This window comes from Amphiprion ocellaris, chromosome 22 (assembly GCF_022539595.1).
Source record: "Amphiprion ocellaris isolate individual 3 ecotype Okinawa chromosome 22, ASM2253959v1, whole genome shotgun sequence".
Lineage (NCBI taxonomy): Eukaryota > Metazoa > Chordata > Actinopteri > Pomacentridae > Amphiprion > Amphiprion ocellaris.
In genome coordinates this window covers 7,277,893-7,297,948 of record NC_072787.1, presented here as the reverse complement: position 1 = coordinate 7,297,948, position 20,056 = coordinate 7,277,893, and the positions used below count along the sequence as shown (strand labels likewise).

Here is a 20,056-nt window from a genome sequence, read left to right as displayed (position 1 = left end):
CTTTTCAACTCCCCGTGGCACTCATTCCTAGCTTGCTCTCTCTCTCTTTTTCTCTGTCGCTGCTTGACCCATCTCTCCCCCTTCCTCCCATACTGTAGGGAGGGCTCAGATACTTGATGTGTGGCCAAAAATCCACCAGCCTCGTTGACAATGATGGCAAGAAAAAGCAAGGGTTAGAGGCTTTGCCATTGACCGGCTGCAGCATTAGATTATTGAGAATCATGTAAGAGAGAGTGAGACAGGGATGGTGGAGGAGACAGAAAGCTGCAAAGTGCAGAGCCTTGTTTCCTTCAAAAGTACAGACAGGTTAGAGACTGGTGAGAGGACCAAGAGAAGAAAAGAAAGTGGGAGGAACAGAGGTAGCAGCTGTTTGGTCAGGAGGGGGAACTCTACACACACACACACACACACACACACACACACACACACACACACACACACACACACACACACACACACACACACACACACACACACACACACACACACACACACACACACTCTGCTGCTTCAGGCGGCATGTTGAGGAGCTGTCATCCTCCATCAACCACTGTCCTAAAGCAGACCTACTGTAAGAATGTGTGTGTGTGTGTGCGTGCGTGCGTGCGTGCGTGCGTGCGTGTGTGTGTGTGTGTCATGCCATTAGCCATGGGCATGTACAACATGTAGCTGTTAGGGGACTGGGGTGGGGGCATTCCCTCCTGAGCCTATCTTTGGCATCAAGGGCTTAACAAGGACAGGTTCAAAGGTTGCAGCAAATGGTGTGTTTCTGGCCACCACCCCTCCTTTAGGGCTGAAGCCCACATCTGTGTGACAGCTTCATGTGTGGAACAGGCCTTCCTGACAGACGATGCCTTACAATGGGCTGTCTGTGTCCAAAAGAATAATGGAAGCCAAAGAACAGAATGAAGAAACGTCTCCACATGAATAATGTGGTGTGTTCACTGTATAAAAAATAAAGGAAACAAGCAATTTACCTAGTGTATTTACTGAAAAGGTTGCTGAAACATTTACAAAGACTGCCCTTCCTCCTAATTTGCTAAAAATGTGCAGCATTAATTGCGCTCGGTGACATACACCCCTTATGGAAACATTAAGCCAGCCAAAGGTAACACATGATAGCAACATGTGAAAAGACTGTGCAGTAGAATAAGGAAGAAAGAAAAAGCAGCAGAGGCGGAGGCTTTTCCTCTCCCTCACTAAAGGTTAAGGAGCCATAACTGTACCCTCATTACCTCCAGTTAATGCAGTTCGACTAAACACTGTACAACAGACAAGACCGAATAGGACTTCACAGTACCGTTGCATTGCACAATGGCATTGACATATAAAGACAAGCTGCTGGTAATAGCTCCTAATAGTCCTATTAAAGTTCCTTTGACCTCGAGAAGCAATTACCAATATTTTTTCCATCTTAACCGGAACCAGAATCTTGCTGTTTTCAATCAGCAGTTAAAGAAGCTTTACGGTGTTGAACACAACAATTTTCCTCAACAGATTATCACAACTTGTGTACTTTAAAACAGAGTCTTGACCAGCTACTGATGGATGCCTTAACCAGGGTTCAGGACGGCCTCATCACAGCTATGTCAGAATTTACCATAGGTGGATTATTCTGATGTTACACAAGGCCTTTTTTTTCTCTCATATGCATCCCCACAGATGAACCTCCCATTAGAGCCAAATTAGGCCTCTGTGATTAGATTGAACATGACCGTTGTACCCAATGACCGAGCCCCACCCTCTCCACAATCCTTAACCCTTCATTCTCCACCAGTCCATCGGACTCCACCACCATTAAAACAACCAATAAATCATGCTGTCTGAGATTACGAGACACTTATTTACATTTATGTTGGTGATAGACGTACATTATAAAAGGCTGGCAAAGAGTTAAACTGGTTAGCAAATGATGAAAGGGTCATAATGACCTCCTTCACTCAACTCACAAGTTCCCTAAATGGCACTTAATGGTTGTCAGCAGAGGCACAAAACAGGTTAAGTATACTGTCGTATCTTATTCATATTGCTATGATTTTAACAATGATGATGTAAGCTAATAATGATTTCAATACACAACAATGAGAATCATTATCATTTTGATATAGACTATAAAAGAATATGCAACCTACTACCTACGTTACTGTATCACTCCTTTTTTCCAGTGAATGTTTCATTTGTTTGGCAAACTATTAACTCCCTGTTGGACTGGAAACTGCAGATCTGGAAGAGAATCAAAGCAGCATGACCCTGGTGTCTGCCATCTCTTGCTTTTTATGTGTGTGAGAGAGGAAAATACAGAGGAAGGTTATGATTCGACAGGCCTGTGTTTGTGTGCCAAGAGGAGAAAGCAAGGCGGCGCCTGTCCTCTGATGAGGACATGTGTTGTCTTTCATATTTCACACCCCGCACCCATGGGCTCCAGCCTCGTTCAAAGCAGAGCACTCGCATTCCAGATTAGATGTACTATTCCTTTTGATAATGAGGACAGGGAGGCAGATATGTGTTGTTGTGCTAGGTGAAGACAGTGGGGAGTGGAATTGGGTATCAAGAACATGTTTTGAATTGGAACCATGTCCACATTTTTCGGAAATTCCAGGAGTTCGCTCTTTGATACTGTTTATTTTGTCTGTGCACAAGCAGAGAAAGTACATATATACTGTTTATAAGACTGTACCGATAAATAATTTATTTAATGTGATAAATAATTTCATGCAATTGAGAAAATCTATCTTAAAGCAATATTTTTAATCAGTGCAGTTCATGAATGCAGTACTATTTTCACAGCCTCCTCATCAGCTAATGTTAGCAATTTATTATGTATAGGAAGCATTCACCTTGTGGATGGCAAGACAGAAACTACGTAGATTGTTTGTATTCATCTTACTGACAAAATAGTCCCAAAAATCTCTAAAAACACATTATTTGCAAGAAATTACCACTGAAGGTTGATTTTGGTTTGAAAAAAACATTTTCCTAACCCAATCATTTCAACAGTTAGAACCAGCATTTGAATCGCCATTCTCATTTACACTTTTCCCATGATACTGTAAGACTGCAAAACATGAAGGTGAAACCTCAGTATCCACACTATGATGTGCACATGCATAATGCAAATGATGGAGAGAGTGCAAAGTGAAGTAAGTGAATTTAATCAAACAAAATATCACAGCTTCATACTAAAAGAAAATTTGCACAGTTCATATTTTCTATGACTAATCTACAAAAGAAGTCTGTCTAAAAGAACATAATTGCATTCATTTAAACTGTATTTACAAGAATATAGAGCTTGTTGACATGCAGGGTCCACATATGCAGAGCAAAATGAGCAAGGAACAGGAGACATACACTGATCATTAAGATTTAGTTGCAAAATGAACACAACATTAGCTGCATTGAAATGTTTTGGAAAGAGAAAGGATGATGTTGATCTAAAGCAGGTACTTTGTTGCAGTGTCTTGCATTTGCTGCCGCAGCATGAGACAACACTACTAATTTGTTTGACCATTTAAATCAACACTATTACGCTCTGTATGGCAACAGTTGAGCCAGATCTGAATGTCATCCAATGTGTTTCCTAGTGTAACGTCATATGGGAAAAAGTTCCAAATGTCTTTTTTCTGCCTTCTAGATTGTTTTTATTTATTTCTGATGCTCTTACAAAGCCCAGTCAGTCTGAAATTACTTTCAAATAGAGTTCCAAGTCATCTAGAGAGAATTTATGTTTTTCAAATCACAATATATTTCATAGAAAAATGTAATATCACAATGTCCACTTTTTACAATATCATGCAGCCCTTGTATATTGTATTTTCAAATGGCCATAACTCTCCTATCCTTATAGCTCTTTTTAATCAACAAAAATCTCTAGCCTTTAAATCTGTCTCTCTTTGTTTTGCTTTAGAAAGACGTGGCTTCTGGCTCATAAAGTTTGGAGTCTGACGTGGATACTTGGAGCAAATTACAGGGACAGACAGGTTCCTAATGCTGTTAAGCAAATTAGATCAGAGATGTGAGTCTGCATTTGTCCACATCAGAAAGGAGCATTTAGATGTGGAGGGGCGGAGGTGAGAGGCAGACAGTCCTGTTTGCGGGCTGACATTTGGAAAAACAAAGGCCTGTCTCTCTCTTTACTCCCCTCATTCTCCTTCTTTGTCTCTTGGCTTCAGTCTTTGCCTCTTCTTCCCTGTCACTAGTAACCCTGCTGTGGGGAATACATCATCTGCCAGTGCCTGTTTCATATCAGCCCTGAGCTGATCTATCAATGACACAGCTGCCTTTGCCTTTGCCTACTGTATCGTTAAATTGCACTTTAATTAAATTAGGCCTGCTAATTATGAGGGCCTAAATCAATCACTAGGTCAATAACCAAGGCCCAAAGCGGACGGAGAGGCACAAGACTTTTTCCAAACCTCATCAATAACAGCTGCAACTGGAGCAGACCACTCCTGCACCGGAGAGCCGGAGGTTCAAACCGGGTAGGAATTACTGCAAATTGAGTTATCATCACCGGTGATTGTCCAGACTGCTTACTCTTAAGCTCTGTGAATAATGTTTTTTGAATACAGTAGATGCATTTCAAAGAATTTGAATGTGCTTGGCATTTCGCATTGGAATAGAACTTCAAAAGAGGTGTTTAAAGCAGATTTAGAGTTTCTGATGCATTCCAAAAAAAAATTGTTCAAAAAGGATATGGTGACTTTCTAGACACCTGGCTTATGTGAAGGGAGATGATTCTGAACAGATAATCCTGGGGGTTGAGTGCGCAGCCCCGCTGAGCGGACGGTCCCAGCTGAATCCTAGGTCTTTACCCATGCATTAAAAACAGCTCTGTGGTGCTTTTCACAGATTAATCATCATTTTGAGCTTATTAAGTGGGAGGACAGTCTGCTTTCCACTGCTCAGAACGTTTAATCCATCTTTCAAACTGTGAAGGTCAGTGAGTGAACGTTGCCCCCGTTGAAATAATAACGGCTGTTTGAATTTCAATGAGAGCACCCATGGATCAGATCTGGATTGTAATTAAATACAGTGTCGTTTTTATAATTGTTTTTAGTAGCCGCTCCTGCAATTATATGAGTCAAAATCACCCTGACTTATTGAGTTGCACGGTAGCTGCCAACAAACTACGCTTCCTGTGCTGCCAAATTGCAGTCTGAACTACTCAATACAACTGGTACTGCGACGCAAATGTTGTATTAGCAAGTAAAATTGGAACCACTGGGGAAGATGGAGAGGAGAGAAGCTCATCCATTTTCTATAGGATTTTTTTAACATACGATGACCTCAAACCCTAAATATACTCAATACAACAGAGAAAAAAAGAGAGAATGAGAATGAATGATGTTGAACTATGAATAATTTAGTGCAAAGTAAAGCTTTGGTACACATTGCAGATAGTTATTACAGCGGGTGAATGGTCTATCAGCCAGTGTTTGCTGCCTTGTTTGAGCAGGTGGGGCGGCTGCTGAGTGGGGCCTCATCTGTAGCGTCATGGGAGTAGAGTGGGGTGAGGTGGGGGGGGGGCACTTTCCATTTAGTTTTAATTGGAAGCTGAAATTCTTGGATAAGGGGGAGACAGAAAACCATTTGGCCGAGTCCTTGCTCTCAGCCAGGACTAAATGAAGAGGGCCGTGTGGAGATGAGGGGCCTGTGGAGGGCCAGTAATGAAGAGAGGTCCCTAAAGATTTGAGCACAGCCACAGTAATCTAGCGGGGTGGGGTGAGGGTGGAGAAGGAGAGGGGAAAGAGGAAGGGAAGGGAGGCAACACTCGGTATAAAGAGAAAATGACCTGTAAGTGGCAATATTTAAGTTATGTGCAAAACAGGGAACTGCCTTGTAATTACTTTACTATAAAAAAAAAAAAAAAGTCAGATTTTGTTTGTATTCATTCTGGCTCTGAATGCAATGAGTGCAAGATTGGAGAAGATATCGATTGATCAAAGGAGTGTGCTAGTTAGAGCTAATGATAATTTACTTGCTAAACACAACAAGTGATTGCAATCACTGATGAGATAAGAGCAGAGGGAAATCATCAGTGTTGCAACAAACAAGACAGATCAGAGTATGGATAGTCAATTAGCAGCATGTAAACATTGTACATTTGTAGACACACACCTGCAACACACAGGTGGCACTCTTTGGCACACTTACAAATGAAGTAACCTGTCCCTATTTCAGCCAACCACACAACAGCATCAGCAGGATTCTCACCGTCTAACCCAACAGACACAGAGAAACCCCATCAAGCAAAACAACACATGTTTCTCTGCTCCTCCGTTTTCAAAATGGAAAACGATGTCAGCGTGGCTCTGGTTGAAATCATGAACGCATGTGGGAATATCAAAGATTGCTGTGATGGAACTCAGCAGGGGTGCTATTCTACACAACAGCTCCCATGGCCTGTATACCTAGAGCATAAAGAGAACATTCCAATGGAAAACTGCTCTGCTGGGAAAAGCATGCCCATTACAGTGGTACTTTTGCTAGAATGACACCATTAACACCATCTGGGGTATTCCAGATTCATTGTGGGTATCCAACCCTGAAAAACTCAAAGAATTATGCAAGTGGTTTTGCATGTTTTACTGCAAAAGACTTCCAAAGGTGTACCATAGGTTTTTCCATCCTTTTTGTCAGGCTGTTCAGACATTCTGGGAGCCACTTGGTGTTCATTTACTTCACTAAAAGATGACAATAAAAACAAGCTTGAGATAGCCAGTCAATCACTCGGAACATAATGTCACCTTCATAAAACTCACTGTACATTTCATGGTAGGGTGCTGTACTCAAGCATGACATAATTTTTCTCCCAGTATGATGAATTAATGCATTCCAACATTCAAGAATTTAGATTTAACTGCCTAACGTTACCTAAGGTGATGCAAAACTCACATTAGCCACATGCTTGTCTTGAGGTTTAAGTGCAATGTTGAAATCTAGGAAATGTGAGCTTCCTGTCAGAGGGCATTTTGACTATTTGGCACTTTTACTTGCTGGAAAAGTACCAAGACAGTATGCAAGTGTCATTGTCTTTACAACAACAACAGCAAATTTAAAGTCTTGAAAAGTTGAGGGATTGTTGTTTAAGTGTTCCTGGGTTACATCTCAGTACATCAGTGTGCATGGGCCTGGCCTTGACAAACATTATGCTGTCACTGTATAAATCTTTTTTTTTTTAAGTTGCTGTGGTCTTTTCTTTGTCAAATCTTGATAGAAAAGGTACACATTCAAGAGCACCATATAAATATCTGAATGGATCTCAATAATACGCGTTTGCGGTATAGCTCTAAATGGGTGGTTACCACGGTTACATCTCTATGTGAGTAATAGAAATGGACTGATTGGCCCACGACCACCTCTTTCCTCTTTACCCTCTCTCTTTAGAGGCTTTCTATTCCTCCATCTCCTTGGCTCTGAAATAAAACCACCCCATTCCTCTCTCTTTGCATCCAACTGTGACCACTTTGTTCTCTGGCCGATGCACATGAAACGACTCTCTTCGGCTGAGATGGCGAAGCAGCTCCATCTCATGTTTCTCTGTGGCCCCAAGATGTGGATGTTTACTGTCGGCCGGGGCCTTATTACATTCCTTCAGCAACTTAAAAGCATTGGCCCCCTAATGGGACCTATAAAACAGTGAGAAAAGCCTATTGTGACAATGGACCTCATTGTGTCAGAGTGGACTCATTTGGCACTCTGTGGAGAGTGGAAATGTATGGCATATCAAAAAAAGCAGTGAGGGAAAGAGTGGGTGAGAAAGTAGAGAGAAATCAAATAAATAAGGGTAAATGACTGCTCTCTGGGAAACGGGCACTGTCAATCACTGAAGTTCATTTTGTGCCTCAGTGTCAAGCTTAGTTTTTAAGCCAAAACTGTTGAAGAATATGCTTTGATTCATCTCTATGTCTTCATTTCTACCTTATCTTTTGAGCATGAGTCAAATTTTAGTGTTAATAGAAATACAATTTAAGGAGGACATTGTTGTCCAACCAGAGTGGATTTGGACACACTTGACACCTTGCCTGAACTTCCATCCAAAGCGCAGACACTGGCCCCTCTGAGAAAAGTAGACTGATTCAACACAAAATATAGGAAAAAAAGAACAAAAAGATATCTTCTAGAAATAATGTTAAGATGAGTGTGCATCTTCCTTTCCCAGCTTTGTTCCTGCTGCCCATGGTGGTTTGGCTCCATGGTGGCGGCCCCGTTCTATTCCCAGAAGTCATTATTGTCTTCAGCTAAGGTGCCCCTGCTCCCTGTGATTTGTGGGTAATGAGCTGGCACCCCCCTGCTCGTGTTCAATTATTCTCATTGAGAAAGTGATTTCTCACTCCACAGAGCAAATCGGAGGAGGCGAATGCATGAACTCTAATCAAGAATTAACACGTTCACAACCAGCAGTGCGGAGGCGGATAGCCACACCGATGCTGTAGAGGTGCAGTACATGTGGGCAAAAAAGAGGAGGATAGAGGAAAATAATACTGCCAATCACTGAGGTAAACCTGTCCCTGGAAAATGTTATATTTGTACATTCTGTTGTCTTCGGTGCTTTGAAGTGAGAGAAAAAAAAATAAAGAATTGAACAAAACATGTCGAGAAGGGTGATATGTTTACAAGTGAAGCACAGACAGCCTTGCTGAAGGGCTGTTCGCAGTGATGAGGTGAATGTGCGACACAGAATGATATCTGAATGGTAATTAACCACAGAGAGTTGGAGCTAAAAGAGGAGCAAGCAAGACGCAAGTGCAAACTTTGAAGAGAAGCAAAATGAGTAATGAGGAGAGATGACGCGAACCCACATCTCAGTGACTACTTATGACCAGACAAGAAAAACAAAGGAGACAGAATGACAGTTTCAGCACAAAGATTAAGGACAGTGACATTTTTTCAAACTTTTGAAACTAGATATGTTTCTTTATGAATAAATAAAGGTGATACTAGTGTTTTATTAATTACTCTATACCACAACTAAGTAGTAGGTGTAGATTTGTATCAAAATTATACGTACCAAAATGTTTAATTCTTAGATGGATATTGTTGCTTACACAGTTAAGCCCTAAATTATTCATACTCATGCCAAATTTTCATTTACAGCAAATTTATACTTGACCAATAGGTTTCTTCTGACTAGAAATGACATATATGACAAATAGTTAGATGATAAGAAACTGTTAGAGATTTCAATGAAAATAATTGATTTTTTTTTTTTTTAAAAGCAGCTTTACTAAACATGTCATGTCTAAAATTATTCATAACTCTTGAAGTTGTTGCAGATTTTTGAGAAAAAATATAACGTCACTACCATTCCGAGCAATCCTGGTGGTTTCTACCATGTGTCACAATATTCTAATACATAAATAGTATGAATTGAGAACAACTGATGCTTTAGTTTTCCAGAAACCTGTCAATTACAAGTCCTGGCTGAAACCGAAAAGTTTAGTGAGCTTGCTGTCAGGATCCATCACTGGGACAGAGCTGGGGAAATGTTATAAAACCATATCTAAGTGATCTGATCAAGTGTCAGTGGCCACAATGCAAAAAAAACATTCTACCCTGAGCTGGGAAGAATGTTACAGGCCAAGAAGAATCCAAGGATTGACCCATGTGATGAATCTGAGCAATTCTTGTGCTGACATATCAAGGCAGACACCAAACAACACTTCCCTAAGCAAAAGCTGATTTGGACAAAGAAAAAGTTTCTTGACATTTGCTATGGTCAAAAGAAAGGAAAAACATGCAACAACAAGTACCCATCTACACATTCGTGGAAATGTAATACTTTTGGATGGTTTTCAGGAAATGAGCCGAGCAATCTTGTCAAAATTAATGGCATTATGAGGGAGAAGGACAACAAAAATTGGCACCAAAGTGGTCAACAAGTGGTTAACAGAAAACAATATAAACATGTTGGAGCAGCACAGCTAGAGTCCAAAACCAAATTCTACGAAGACCAGAGAGACGGTAAGGAAGACTTCCAACTTCAAAGATATGGAGCGGTCCACAATCCCAGCGGAGAGTGGAGTTATTTTGGACATGGTGATAGTAACAGTTTTTCATTAACATCTCTAATACAGTGCCTTATCACCTTTTGTCACTTTTTAATGCAAATTCCAGTCAGAATAAAAACTGCTTGTCAAAAAATTAATAAAAAAAAAATCACCAATAATCTTGATTTGACATGTGTATGAATATTTTATACCTTAACAGTAAATAGTCAGATTGAGAGGATGGTGCACAAATACTCATGGGAGCTTCAGAAAAACTTTACTATCAACCTCCTGGAGCCTGAATCAGTCACGCTCTAATCTGAACTGTCTAGTCACACACAGCGGAAGACAGGTTAAACATTTTCAGGCTACAGTATAGCTGATAGAGAAGAGTGTTGGCAGTTTAAAAAAAAAAAAGTCTGCTGCCTAGTCTTCTGTTCAAACAAGATAAGAGAGGAGACATGATTTGCACAGTTCTCAATAAAGTAGGAATAAAATGAAAAGAACAAGATCAAATAAGATAGATCTTGTTTAGAGGAGAAAGAAAGGGTCAAAGTGGCATGAAATTTATTGTGGAACTACAGAGAATAACAGCTTCTTTTGTTCTTGTCTTTCCAAAGAACTTCATTGGCATTTCTGAGTAGAACAGCACTTTTGTCTTTGTCTCTCTTCCAGTCCCCTGCTGATGGCCTTTTCTCACACTGTCCTTGGGAGCTGCATTTCTCTTCTGTTATGTTGCCTGGGATTAAGTTGTGAAAGTTGCTGAGAATTGTTAAACACTTATTTCTATCATTTTCATTCCGTCTCCCACTACGTGTCTATGAATGTATGTGTGTGAAGGTGAGAGGGAGCCATCCTGAATGCTAACAGACGCAGAGAGCCGAGTGAGAAAAGCTTCTGGGCAGAAAAGCTGGTGGATGGTTAACTGTTGCAGTCTCTGAATAAATCAAACACACACGCACAAACACAAATCCACATTAAGGCTCATAGTGATTATCACTGCTGTTTGTTTCTTACAAAGACATTAAGCTAATAATGAGATGCAAAGTTGCAATAATTCTATAATTGCTCTTTTACAACCTATTTACCCCGCTGTGGAATGAATCAACTAAATGACACTACCAACAGTGTGTGATTGTGTGTACTACCTGCATGTACATCCTACAGTATGAATATACACTCACACACACTGAGACAATTATTTAATGACAGAAAGCAATGAACTGTGTTACTCCAGGCAGTCTGCAGGATTCCACTCTCAGTTGGTGGCTGAAACATATTGAAGTGAAACTTTTTGAGCAATAAATGTTTCCAGTTTAGATTTTGATGTAAATCAAAAGTGCACTTTAAGCGAATTTAATTAAAACTTTCACCATATTTTGGGATTTTTAAATATTTAAACAGGGAGAATAGCGATATTATTGCACCGACGTTTTGCAGTAAAGTTGTTGCAGTAAAGTTGTCTTGTTGCCTACTGCCAGTACAGAAAGGTTAGATGTTTGGATCCTTTGCTCTTGTTGCACAAGAAAACAGTAAAAAGCATAAAAAACTAAGACAACAACACATGCATGCCTCTGGTGTTCTTTTAGACCTGGCGTGGGGAGAATTAAAGGACTTATCTTATCTTATCTTATCTTATCTTATCTAGACTTGCTACAGGCCTTTAAAAGTAGTTCACCTAAAAGAATAAAAAATTAAAATGTGCCAAAAAAACACAAGCACTGAGTGCTGTGTTCAAATTACCATCAAACACTGTACAAACTGCTTGAAAAACATACAATAGCACTAAGAGAAACTAGATGTGAAGTGAACACAAAATATAAAGTTGAGATGACCTTCCCCCATGTCTAAAATTTAACAGTGAGTTCAACAACGATAAAAGAGTGGAGTAGTGCACAAGATTTACAACAGCATCACAAAAAATATGAATGTAATAAAGATAAAGTACTCATGCTGAGTCCCCCAATTAATAGGTTGGGTCATTCAACAAGCATTACAAGTCAGTACAATGCCAAAGCTAACTACCTGAGCCCACTTAGAGGTGAAAAGAGGAGGTGAGTAGTACTAAATGAGGCTTAAAAAGCAGTGCAGACCCTGAGAGGAAAAGCAGAAAATAAACCAGGCTGTCTGAGGTCGTGCTGTTCCAGTAGTAGTTCAGCGGCGATGGCTAATTAAGAGTGGAGAGGCCTTTGTGAGGTTCAGGGCTACATTGTTCTCACTCAGGTCCTCAGCTGGACTGGAACATCTCTGGTGAGCTGCCATTTACACAGCACTCACACAGCAGAAAAGGCACATTATTCCAACATGTCAATAACGTACATTGTAAGTAATTTATTCTCAGATACTGTCTTCAATTCAGTCTTTTTAAAAAAAAAAAAAAAATTATTTATTTAGGTGAGATAATTCCATTAGCTGCCCAATCATGTTCAACAAAGGACACACTTTAATTGAACATGTCCCTACGGTCACATTATCTTCAGTCTTTTCTAAGGGTACCATCATTTTTGTCCAGGCCTGTTTCATGAGTTTATTTTTTAAAACGATTCTGTTGAACCACGGTTCAAAAGCAATGTCTGATTTTCACTGGTTAATTTTCATAGAATTTTTATTTATCATTACTTTTGTCAGATTCATATTATTTCTGTGACCATTGTGGGTTTTTCTTTCATTAACTGAGGGGTATTTAGTTATTTGTTTTTTTTTGTTTGTTTGTTTTTTTACAAAAAGGCACCAAATCTGCCATGAGGTCAAATTTTAAGCATTCCAAAATGTCTAATGTAAATGAAATGGTCTGACATATTCTCTCTCATAATTTTAGTTGATACTTGTCATGCTGCTAATTTGACATATTGTATCTTTCTTTGAAACACTGACTGCATCTTAGTGATTTTTGACAGAAGTGCAGGAAAAATATATTATTTAGCAGAAAAAAATGGAATAAGATAGAAAAACAATACATTTGTAGGTGTGTCTGTGTGCTTGAAATCAAAGTTGAATACACACCTAGATATATCTTGACCAGACCCACTGAGCATCAGTGTATGTGTACATAAACTAAACAAACAAGGGTTCCCATCTACTCTTTGTAACCTTTTTGGTGATCCATCAGTGTGTGTTTCAGAGAGAATTAAAAGGCGAGCCCTGGATAAATGCAAGATGCTCTCTGCAGACACCAAAGCAGGACTGACGGCACTCCTCTGGAATGTGGGTTTCTGTGTTTTCTGTCCTGCACAGAACAAACCTGCTCTTCATCACATATCATCCCAAATTTAACAGAATTAAATGCAAGCCAGACAGATGCACACTGCATCCACCAGATAGCAGTGGAGAGAGATGAAGGCAGTGCAGACAGGTACAGAGAGAATAGGAGAGAGATGGAAACAGAGACTGTATGAGCCAGAGAGGGTTTGGGGGTTACTGCAGTGTTTTCTCTCCATGCTCAGCTGCTCTAACATTGCCTGCAGCTTGCCTCAGGGTCTGCAGACTGTGTGGGCTTTACCAACAAGCTAGTCAGGAGAATAGACCTAGTTCACCCACAAACAACGGCACCAAGAATTAAATGCTAACTTTCATACTGTCTTGCCCAAGGGTTTTCCAGACTGTCATGAATTTAAGACCCTCCACTTCAAACTTTCAACACTGTATTCATTGCTTTTTGAATAAAACAAATGAAAACTCAGCATGACTTGTTTTTGAATGTGGATTTTGAATAACAAACAAGCAGAAAAGTATCAGAATTCAGAGGTAATATGCTATAGGTGTCATTAATCTAATGGTTTTATCTGTTATGATGAGTGCTGTCGCCAGTTTGGATGCTATCAGTCTAATAAATATCTTTTGCATTGCAGATCATTCCCATACATAAGGGGCACTGGGGACATCCTCCAGCTTCTAGGTGGCTCAGTAGGCTATTGTCACAATAATGGAGCTAATGTATCACCTTATTGTAATGGTGGAGGAGCTGAGATTTTACATGTAAAAAGAGGAACAAAACATTACATTTGAATGTTGTCATTATGTCATTCTATCTTTTTTTACATTTTCATTTAAGTCTCATTTTGACTGTCACTGTCACTTGCTGTTTGTCAATGGATGTTTAACGAACCATTTGGATATATGCACAAAATGATAAGGAAGCTTTAAACACATCAAGTAACTACATTTACTGCATGTAACAAAGCTCTGTTTTGTATGTTTTCAGTGTGACGACGTCACCTGAATATTTAAATGCACTTATTTAGTGCAAGAGGTTGCTGACACTATTAGGGTTCCTCCCCAACCTACTACTAGGTTGGGGAGGTTTACACTGGCCAGTATGTATGCAAATGATCTGTGATTATGACCAAAAAGAGCATGTTTGTTGAGTTTGCCACTGAATCTGAATTTGGGCTTCATTAATATACAGGGCTAAGAGACTTCACAGAAACTTGGATAGAGGGGAAGGTTTTAGCTTGAAAATCTGCATCAGCACCAGTTTGATACTTTACAGGTTTAGAAGTTGGAAGTTTAGAAGTAGGTCCTGTTGGGTGAATCCTTTAACACTGACTTCAGACCACCAACACTTCTAAACGTAACGGACCACTGCTAGTACTGAACAAGCACTGAATGTGAACTAGATCATTTGTTTCAAATACAAAATTGTGAACTATGAAAGTGAACCAGTTGATTTTAATCTGTGTGAACTGAACTTTGATTTAGCTTCTGTGAGGTGAACTTGCCTGAGACTGATTATGACTATTTGTCATGGAGACATTTTACTCACCACCTTCTTTGTATTCAGATTTTTAAAACTCTGGCAACAATGAGGTTGATTGGAGCAGGGAGCGCAATCCTCCCATAGCTTTCCAAAGCACCTCATTTGAACAACAATCCGCTCAAACACTCTAAATCTTTACAGAAAGTAGCAATTTGGGAATCCCTTTAAAGCAAGTCACATTTCAGAATCATTCAAATACAATAATTCCCTGGGTTTCAGTTTTTTAGCAACTAAGAACTGTTAGCTTCTGATTGAACTGATGGAATCAAAAAAGAGACAGCAAATAACAATCAAAACGGTTCACAAATGCCAGTCTGTGTTTGTTTGGTGAGAAATCTTTGATGTGAAAATATAAAAGGAAAGGAGAGTGTTCGCACTGCTCTTCGCTCTTTCCTTCCAGCTTCAAGTTGAACAGGCTCATCTCCTTTCAACATGCTGGCTCAGTGATTCAGCTGGGCACCTCGCCACTTTGCGTTTCCTTAAAAACTCGCCAGACAAGGTGCCTCATTTAGACAACAAAGATAGAGAGGCACTCCGACTGTTGGAGGCCTGATCAAAGATGTCTAATCAGAGCTGCTTCCACTCAGACATGTTTTTGATGCTGTTATGTAACGGTTTAGTTCATTTTTTCTTTTTTTTTTTTGTCTCTCCAGATCTCTCTATTTTAATTTGTTGTGGGCATGACTGTTTGATACAGCATTTTCAGAAGCTACAAACCATCAAAAAACAAAATAAATAAATAAAGCATCCAGATCATATTACAATAATTGTTTTGAAAATATATTTATGTAATATGACAACCAGGATGTGTATACTCAAATGTCTCTGTGTTCATTCCGGCCTGAAACTCCCAAAGTGTGAACTTTACTGACGAAGCACAAATGTATCTGTTTCTCTCCTTGTTAACCCTTGATTGGGTTAAATCCCTCTATGATTGACAGCTGGTGTCTGTCCCGCCTCTCATACCGCTCATGATAATGGCCTCCGGTCCCTCATCAAGGCCGCAAAATAATACAGTGGAGAGCCACTCAACCAGATCAAACTGTGTATGTGAGTGAGCATGTGTGTGTGTTGGTGAGCGGGAAGGCCCATTAACATTCATCAGTGGGATAATAGGCCAGCATTAATGTCAGCTGTTTATATGGAGAATAACTCATAAGGCCTTGGTGTATATGGGCTGATAAAGCATGCTTTTCTCCACGCCACATTTGACAGGGTGTGTGTGTGTGTGTGTGTGTGTGTGTGTGTGTGTGTGTGTGTGTGTGTGTGTGTGTGTGTGTGTGTGTGTGTGTGGGGGTGTGTGTGTGTGTGTGTGTGTGTGTGTGTGTGTGTATGTGAGGAAGGGTGATGAGGGTTTTAGGGGCTCCTAGAGTCTTAGATGGAACCATTTGACACTGAAGTGAATTTATTGACTGGTTAGATAAACATAAGACAATTGTCTGATATAACAACGAGCCAGACAACCTTGTGCTCAGTGTGAACATTTGAAGAAAAAAAGCAGATAAAGCTACAAAAACTAACACTAATCACTGCATTTTTTGAAGCTACCAGACACTGATCTAAAATAAAGTAAGAAGAGAACCACTCCTGCATGTACAGTTCCTCGGCTGCAACCCAGCTTCAAACCTCTCTAAGTTTATCACCTCTGGGTTCTCATGGTGACGACAGACTGTACCCCTAATGGTGTTGTGGATTCAACTTCCCCCAACCTCTTTGGTATTTTAAGCCTAGAAGTCAATGTGTCATTTCAGTCGGTCTGATTTTACATTCCTAATTTATAGCAGGCCTGCTTAAATATAAATGAGGAAGTAAAGCACTTTAAGAGCTTGCCAAATGGTGGCGGGTACAACAGAGCTGCTTCACATACAGCAGCCATTAAGCTGAAAGATGCGATGTGAGAAGTACTTAAAAACTTAAGCTACTGTATGATTCAATGAGTATAGTTAAGAAATGATGCTGCTGGAGCATGCTCCAAATCCACAAACAAAAGTAAAGTGTGTCAATTGTTCAAGTGAAGAGACAGTAATGAGTGTCATATTCTCTCCTAGTGTTCTTTGTTTTAACTTTAATCTTTTTTCATAAAGTACAACAATAAAATACAGCAGATAAATAATCTATGATAAACAAACAAGTGCTAATTGGTGTGTTTTCCCTAAAACCTTGACACGTGTGTGTGTGTGTGTGTGTGAGTGTGTGTGTGTGAACATTCATTATCTCTGCCAGCGCTTTAGCACCGATCACAGTTCTTTTTAATTAACCTACGCTGTGTATTTTTATCTTACAATGTGATGCTGCTGTGTTGCCCTCCCATCAAACAAAGAAGACAAAATATCAAACTGTCATGTGTGGGAGGGAAAGCGGTGATCAAGACTGAGATACAGTGAGTGAGGGGAAGAAAGAACTGAGCGACAAGGTGCCACTACACTGTGTTACCTCTAATGAGCGGATTTGCGTTTTGTGACTCATCTTAGCCACACAGCTGTCAGATTACAAACAGTCAGGTAGCACTAAGAATTAGCCACTGTGTGGATGCTTAGACTCCTGCTGTGGTGCTCCCGCTGCTAGTCATTATATATTTGCATAATGCTGTTGGTATAACCCCTGCTCTAAAATAATAATCTCATATTTTATATTCATATTTTGTTGATGAGTATTAACTTAAAACTTTAATCTTGGATTTGGGAGGGTTTTAAGGTTTTGAACAAAATCATGTTCTTACACTGTTTGAGCGCCCTTTTAGCTCATGTAATCTTTTCTACTGGATCAAGTTTAACAATGACCAAAATTAGGAGTTTGAAGAAAACTAAAAACGCTAAATGCAGCTAAAATCAAATAAATGAAGTACACAATCAAGTGGACAGGAGTTTTGGCATAGCAATGTAACAACTCTTAGTACTTTAGGATTTAGTTGGACATTATCACTTATTCATTCTCTTGCCCAAAACTACAAAAGAAAAAACCATAGTATTCTCATGTCTCTATGATAAATATGAAGCCAATGCTAAGGGCATTTAGCTTAGCTTTCAGTGAAAGAAAACAGACAGCCATGCTTTATGACAAAGGTCATAAAATATGGTTACCAGAACTCTGTCTGTGCATTCATTAGTTCTGTGTGTAACATGCAGCACTGGATGTCTCAAGAGCAGCATGTCATTACAACCAAATACAGTGAATGGCCACTCTTGTCTGTTTTGCTCCATATGAGTCTCTTCCCATGATCCATAGGACCAGAGTGGACTCATGTATGGAAAGAGACACTAAAGACTAGAGCAGAACACACAGAAGTGTAGAAGGAGAAGCAGAGGGGAGCCTCAAAACAGGAGTAGAGACTCTCACACAGCTGAAATTACATGAGCATGCATATAATACGTAAACAGCATAAAAATGTTTGCTCTTGAAATTTTTATTATTTTTATTATCATTACTATTATTATTAATTCCTCTTGTGGCACTGTCTGAGCGCTGGATTGTACGACCATGAATTAACATGCATGCATGGCCTGACTGGCTGCCAAAACAATTTGTATGTATTTTTATTTACTGAGTTTAGCGAACAACTGTCAGGAGGATCTTCAAATGTATCTAGCTAGAGAAAAATGCTGCACGGGACAATGAAACACAGTATTGCTTTTCAATGACAGCATGAGGCAGGCAAACCACAATGGACTACGGCATAATAATTCAATCAGTAAAAAGCTGAATCAAGTTCTACTTTGTGAAACAAGTCAACAGTAATATACTTGGCATTTTTAACATCCATCAATTGTTTTTTTTTTTTATTATTTTGACTCCATCATTATTTTCTCAATTGCTACTGCATTCACTTTATTCTTCTTTCCATCGCTCGATGTTTCACACCTTTGTCTTTGCTCTTTAATGTGAAGAAGAGATCGATTAAACACCTCCTACATGAGTCAGAGCAGGTAGCTGTGGTAGTGATGGGCAGAGACTGACACACAAGCTGGGAAAAATCCTCTTCACATCGAGCTCAGCGTGTTCAACACTTCCCAAGGTCATTTCTGCTCCCCCTACAGAGAGCCTCTGTCACTTTTAATAACTTTTAAAGGGAGCATATTTTTTCTCCTCTGACAGACCGAGGAGTAGAGGGACCAGTCACAGGGTGAGTCAATCACAAAGTGCCGACAGAGCGAGGAGGTGTGAAGTGAGGAGACAAGCCTGCAATGACTAACACTCTACACTGTTACTTTATGAAAAGTATTGCCACACAACACAAGTATGAAGTCTGATGTCAGCCATTGAATCTGTTTCAAGTTGGCTAGGTCAGTGAGCAGTCAGCGTCACTGTAATCACTACTCTGTTCTCTGTCACTATTATGTTTACCTTTGCTATTAAACTATGGCAAGACATGATGAACAGAAAGCAGTGCAGCATAGGCTAAAAAAAAACTGGCACAGTTATTCTGTAGACAGAATATGCTACAAACATTAGATCAAGTGACGTTCAAGAAATATATTTACTCATGTAAGTTGAAGGTGCTTTCAATTGATGTCTCAACCAAATGGCATAATTTACTTGTTAATGCTGCTTAACAGGATATGGGAGGTGTGATCAAAAATGTTCAGTGTGTTGCTGTTGCACATGAATGAAGTGCAGCGTGGTCATGGACATGCAACAGGTGCGAGCAGCAACTATTGTGAGTCAGGATTCCTCCATGCATCAGGTGTATTTAGGTGATCAAAATCAGGACCTGTGTTGGACGTGTTTTTGGAATCACTTGCATGGTATTTGCAATTTCACCATGGACCTGCAGAGGCAGCACTGTGTCGATGTCTGCAAGTACAACAGGCCTGGGATGATCCAACCTTCATGTCAAAAACCATCTGTGGTGTTGAGAGGTCGGTCTATACCTTTGACCCACAGACCAAACAACAGTTTTTACAATGGAAGAGCTGGCGAATGACCTGAAGTGTGGCACAATGGGAACTCAGTGTTCTATCATGACGATGTAGCTGCTCACACTGCATTGAAAATGTGCATGTTTTCTGAACATGCCAAAACAATTGTTGGTTTTCTGCCTTCACAGACTGCCTGATTTGGCTCCATCTGATGTCTTCCTCCCCAAAATGGAAATTCAAACTAACTTTTTTGAAAACTAAAAAATTCAGTGTATTGCCATTTTGACACAGCAGAGGACATCAAGGATGCGTCGGTGATGGTGCTTGATATGCTTACAGAATGGGACTTCCATGAAGTGTTCCAAGCATGGCTAGAGTGCTGGGAGCAATGTATCACTGCAACAGCCAACTACTCCAAAGGGGTTGGCAGCCAATTTTAAATCAGGTATAGTTTT

General features: G+C 39.9%; 1 protein-coding gene across 2 annotated transcripts in view; it reads right to left on the bottom strand.

Annotated features, from left to right (window-relative positions):
* Nucleotides 1–20,056, bottom strand: part of pard3aa (par-3 family cell polarity regulator alpha, a) — a 392,129-nt gene that overhangs the window by 200,597 nt on the left and 171,476 nt on the right. The window lies entirely within an intron of this gene.